This window comes from Rhagoletis pomonella, unplaced genomic scaffold, assembly GCF_013731165.1.
Source record: "Rhagoletis pomonella isolate Grant_MI unplaced genomic scaffold, Rhpom_1.0 Rhpom_scaffold_00010, whole genome shotgun sequence".
Classification (NCBI taxonomy): Eukaryota; Metazoa; Arthropoda; class Insecta; order Diptera; family Tephritidae; genus Rhagoletis; species Rhagoletis pomonella.
Window position 1 is genome coordinate 20,986,398 of NW_023458564.1, and position 5,890 is coordinate 20,992,287.

Sequence of the window (5,890 nt, forward strand, 5' to 3'; positions counted from 1 at the left end):
GTCCGCAGCGAACATATGCAATGATTTTAAAGTTTATCCAAACTTTATTTTGCTTTTATAATATATTTAGTTGACTTCTTTTTGGTTGTTTGTGTGTGTTTTAATATGGCGCATATGTATATATAATATGGCGTCTATGTATTAAAACATCCCCCGTGGGTCCGCCACTGACTAACACGTAGTTTAACCCCCAAAACCCCCTCGCTGGATCCGCCCCTGACATACATAGGTACTTCTACTATCCCGCAGGCGAAAAAATTTCAGTTAGGGCGATCAGGGTTCCAACTATACTTAGCTATGAAGTGCTATATTGAGAATAGAAAAGTGCCAAAATGTACCAAATATAAAAATAAAAGTGCCAACAAAGGTGTAATTAGTTTTAGTTCTTCTCATTTAGCAATAAAATTAAAAACACATTCCTAAAACAAAAGTCCAGTGCAAAGTAAGATAGATGTATACACTATAGAAATTAGAATATTTTAGTTGATAAAAAGAAGTACACGCAAAAGGATTTCACAAAACTGTATTGAAATTTACTATTTTTCAAGTGTGCCAATTTGGCAGTGCAAAATTGAAAAAGTAAGTGCCATTTGAAGTAAAATACGGCCAAAAATGGCACGGTTTGAGTCAAGTTGGCAGCCCTGTGAACGATGTGTTTCTTCTGAATCAGTGATGGGCACACCTAAATACTTTTGTACTTAAAGTACCACTTTGGGTACTAAATACACAAATACTTAGTATTTTGAGATGACTAAATACCCAAGTACTATTTACATAGGTATTTAGGAGCTGCTAAATACCCAAGTACTATTTACTTAGGTATTTAGGTGGTGCTAAATACTCAAGTAAAAAGTATTTAGGTACTTAGGAGCTATTAGATATTAAAGTAAGAAAAACTTGAGTATTTAGGAGCTGCTAGATACCAAAGTATAAAAAATGAAAGTATTTAGCAGGCGCTAAATACTCTGGTCCAAAGTACTTACGTACCTTGGGGATGCAAAATACTTTCACTAAAGTACCAAGGTATTTTAGTCGATGGCTAAATACTTTCAAACTAAATACTGTATAGTTTAGGAGAAATTTAGAGAATTAACACCTCAACTTACTTTACCACAACTCACTTCACCTCTCCTCAAATCAACTCACCACATACAAACTCACCACACCTCACCTAAACTCACCACACCTCCTAATGGTACACCAAAATCCGCCAAATCTTAACCCACCACAGTTGAACTCATCACACTCGTTCTCACCACACCTCACCTAAACTCACCACACCTCAATTTGGGATTTCTGGATTTGAGAGATACTTCAGACTAAATCAGGCTTTAGAAGACCATTTCGGGGTTTTCGGGAATATTTTGGGATTTTCGAAGCTATTTCGTAATTCTTTAGGGATTCCCGGAAACTGTTTAAGATTTTCGGGATTTTCGAAACGACTTTCAAAATATTTAGGGATTTTTGGGACTTTCGAGATTCTCGGAGTTAATAGCGGGACTTTCGGCAGTATTTCGGTATTCTCAGAATTGTTGGGACTTCTGGACTATTTTTGGATTTTTAGGATTAATTTCTAGTTTTTGGGACTTTCGGGACTGTTTCCGGATATTTGGGACTTTCGGGATTCTCCGACCTAATATCGGGATTTTCGGGACTAATTTCGAAATTTTTTTGAATTATATCGGACTTTTAGGACTATTTCCAGATTTTTGGAACTTATTTTGGATTTATGGAGCTTTCGGGATTCTCGGGAATAATTTCGGGACTGTTGGGACTTTCGGGACTATTTAGGGATTTTTGGGGCTCGTGTGATTGTCAGGAGTAATTTAGGTATTTTTGGGGCTTTCGAGACTATTTTCAGATTTCTGGGACTTATTTAGGATTTTTGGAACTTTCGGGTCTATTTCGAGATTTCGGGACAGTTTCCAGATTTTTAGGAATTTTGGACTACTTCGGGATTCTCAGGAATAATTTCGGATTTTCGGGGGTATTTCGGGATTTTTGGGACCTTGTTTTGGATTTTTGGGACTTTCGGGATCATTTCGGGATTTTCCGGACTAATTTAGGAACTATGGGACTTTCGGAACTATTTCAGGATTTGTGGGTCTTTCTGGACTATTTCATAATTCTGGGAATATATTTCGGTATTTTTGGGACTTTTGTGGCTTTCGGAAGTATATCGGTTTTTTTTTGGGTCTTTTTGGATTTTTGAGACTTTCGGAACCATTTCAGGGTTTTCAGGAGTATTTCGGGACTTTTGGAACTAATTTCGGATTTTTGGGACTTTCGGGACTATTTCTCTATTCTTGGGATTAATTAGGAATTTTGGGATTTTGAGAGTTAATTCGGGATATTTGGGACCTATTTTCGGATTTTTGGGACTTTCGGGCCTATTTTGGGATTCTCGGAACTGATTTCGGGACTTGTGGGATTTTCAGGAGTATTTCGGGATTTTTGGGACTAATTTAGGATTTTTGGGACTTTCGGGACTATTTCTCCATTCTTGGGATTAATTTAGGAATTTGGGGATTTTGAGAACTAATTTGGGATTTTTGGGACCTATTTTTGGAATTTTGGGACTTTCGGGACTATGTCGGGATTCTCGGAACTAATATCCGGACTGTTGGGACTTTCGGGGTTATTTAGGGATTTTTGTGACTCTCGGGACTATTTCGGGATTAAAGGGAGTAATTTGGGTATTTTTGGGACTTTCGAGACTATTTCCAGATTTTTGGGACTTATTTAAGATTTTTGGAACTTTCGGGTGTATTTCGAGATTGTCGAGAGTAATTTCGGGGTTTTTGGGATTTTTGGCTGTATTTCGGAGTTTTTGGGACTTTCGGGCCTATTTCGGAATTCTCGGAACTGATTTTAGGACTTTTGGGATTTTCAGGAGTATTTCGGGATTTTTGGGACTAATTTCGGATTTTTGGGACTTTCGGGACTATTTCTCCATTCTTGGGATTAATTTAGGAATTTTGGGATTTTGAAAACTAATGTAGGATTTTTGGGACCTATTTTTGGAATTTTGGGACTTTCGGGACTATTTCGGGATTCTCGGAACTAATATCGGGACTGTTGGGACTTTCGGGGATATTTAGGGATTTTTGGGACTCTCGGGACTATTTCGGGATTAAAGGGAGTAATTTGGGTATTTTTGGGACCTTCGAGACTATTTCCAGATTTTTGGGACTTATTTAAGATTTTTGGAACTTTCGGGTGTATTTCGAGATTGTCGGGAGTAATTTCGGGGTTTTTGGGATTTTTGGCTGTATTTCGGAATTTTTGGGACTTTCGGGCCTATTTCGGGATTCTCGGAACTGATTTTAGTACTTTTGGGAGTTTCAGGAGTATTTCGGGATTTTTGGGACTATTTTCGGATTTTTGGGACTTTAGGGACTATTTCTCCATTCTTGGGATTAATTAAGGAATTTTGGGATTTTGAGAACTAATGTAGGATTTTTGGGACCTATTTTTGAATTTTTGGGACTTTCGGGACTATTTCGGGATTCTCGGAACTAATATCGGGACTGTTGGGACTTTCGGGGTAGTTTAGGGATTTTTGGGTCTCTCGGGACTAATTCGGGATTAAAGGGAGTAATTTGGGTATTTTTGGGACTTTCGAGACTATTTCCAGATTTTTGGGACTTATTTAAGATTTTTGGAACTTTCGGGTGTATGTCGAGATTGTCGGGAGTAATTTCGGTGTTTTTGGGATTTTTGGCTGTATTTCGGAATTTTTTCATTTCTTCGTTTTGGTATATTGGAGTTCGCTGATATTTGCGTACTAGTTCCTCTAAATTCTCGCATCACATACGGACAAACATATCTTTCGCGCATTGCAATTACCATTTGTTCGCTAGCCATTATTTGCGCACCCCCGCTTCCTAACTCTCATGCAACCTAGCAAACGCTCCTTGGTTCCACAATCATTATGAAGTCATTCAAAATACATATCGATATAGGTCCCGGATATTCCGAAATACTCCCGAAGGTCCTAAAAATCCCGAAATTATTCCAGAGAATCCCGAAAACCCCATATCCGAAATAGGTCCCAAAAATCTGGAAATAGTCCCGAAAATCCAAAATTAGTCCCCGAAATAGTCCCAAATATCCGAAATAAGTCCCAGATATCCCGAAATACTCCCGCAGGTCCTAAATATCCCGAAATTATTCCAGAGAATCCCGAAAACCCCATAATTCCGAAATATGTCCCAAAAATCTGGAAATAGTCCCGAAAATCCAAAATTAGTCCCAAAAAAATCGATATATTCCCGAAACCCCCAAAAATCCCGAAAATAGTTCCGAGCATCCCGAAATAGTCCCGAAAGTCCCAAAAATCTGGAAATAGACCCGGAATTCCCAAAAATACCGAAATTACTCCCGACAATCCCTAAATAGTATCGAAAGTCCCAAAAATTCAAAATGAGTTCCAAAAATCCAAAAACAGTCCCGGAGTCCCAAAAGTCCCGAAAGTCACAAATATCCCGAAATTAGTCCCCAAAATACGGATTTTAGTTCCGAGAACCTCGAAAGTCCCAAAAAACTCGAAGCAGACCCGAAAGTCCGAAATAAGTCCCAAAAATCCGTAAATAGTCCCGACGTAGTCTAGAAAATCCCGATATTAGTTCCGAGAATCCCAAAATCTCAAACAAAGTTTCCGGGAATCCCTAAAGAATTACAAAATAGCTTCGAAAATCCCAAAATATTCCCGAAAACCCCGAAATAGTCTCGAAAATTCTGATTTAGTCTGAAGAATCTCTAAAATCCTGAAATAGATCCCAAATTAAAATTTTCATTGGAAATGGTTTCTGGTAGAAATGATCCAACAACCAAAGGAGGGACTATCATTAAAATTAATATTGTAGATATGAATGTTTTCTCAGCCACAAATAATTATTAAATTTAGCAGTTAGTTAAAAAAATTTAAGCTCGGTAAAATATATAAAATAAATATATTGTGTATATTAGAAAATATATGTATATCGCACATTTCTTTCTTTATGGAATTTCCTATATTAAGTTTCATATCTTCCGCGCACGCACACGCACTGAGTTTTTTTTTTGTATGAACACAGTCGTGTAACTTTTCCGGTTTTAGACCATGGATCATCGTATGCCACCACAGGCTTTTAAATATAAAAACCGTAATTTGCATATGAAAATTTTATAATTTGTCAAGCGTCGTTAGTTGCATAAAGTTATTAAAATTTGACTGACTAAATACCGCAAAACTGTTAATATTTAGCAAGACAAATATTTAAAGTTTAAAAAATGATTAGACTAATGCTGTTATCTTAATTTATTTGTGCAGTTCAACAGTTTGCAGAGTAAATTATGGAGGAAAACGTTTTAGTTTATTACATTTGAAACGTGAGATATCTGAAGACTTAGAAGCTGTCATGTTAGATAAACTTGTTATGTGACTCATGCACATATAAAAGAGTATCTCGTGCAAACAAGCGTCCGCTGCAGTACTCGCATAAGTGCTACTGAAAAAAAGAATGAATGAAAAAAAAAATCGCGTCAAATTTTGCAGAGAAAGTATTCAAACAAAGGCAGCAGCATGGGCAAATCCGAGAAATAGTCAACCAAAAACGGAAAAATGCATGGAAATCAAATTCTCACATCGTTGTATCAAGAATGGCATAGTACAAAATGTATGTTGATTTCATATTTCTTTTCACACTTATTTCAGAAATATGATTGCATCTCTTACTTCTTGAAGCAAACCTCTGATTAAGGTTAGTTTTAAGCCTGTATCCTTAAATAAAATGCCATAATATCGCTTGGAAAATGTCAGCTTCACGTAATGACAAAAAGAGTAGCCTCCGAAACGAAACGTCCGCAGCGAACATATGCAATGATTTTAAAGTTTATCCAAACTTTA

General features: G+C 37.0%; 1 long non-coding RNA gene across 1 annotated transcript; it reads right to left on the reverse strand.

Annotated features, from left to right (window-relative positions):
• Positions 1–2,177: 2,177 nt before the first annotated feature.
• Positions 2,178–2,967, reverse strand: LOC118746159. Its single transcript, XR_004993789.1, has 2 exons — positions 2,937–2,967; positions 2,178–2,559 (listed from the first exon to the last, which is right to left on the reverse strand). It is a non-coding gene; the product is annotated as an uncharacterized LOC118746159 (long non-coding RNA).
• Positions 2,968–5,890: the final 2,923 nt, after the last annotated feature.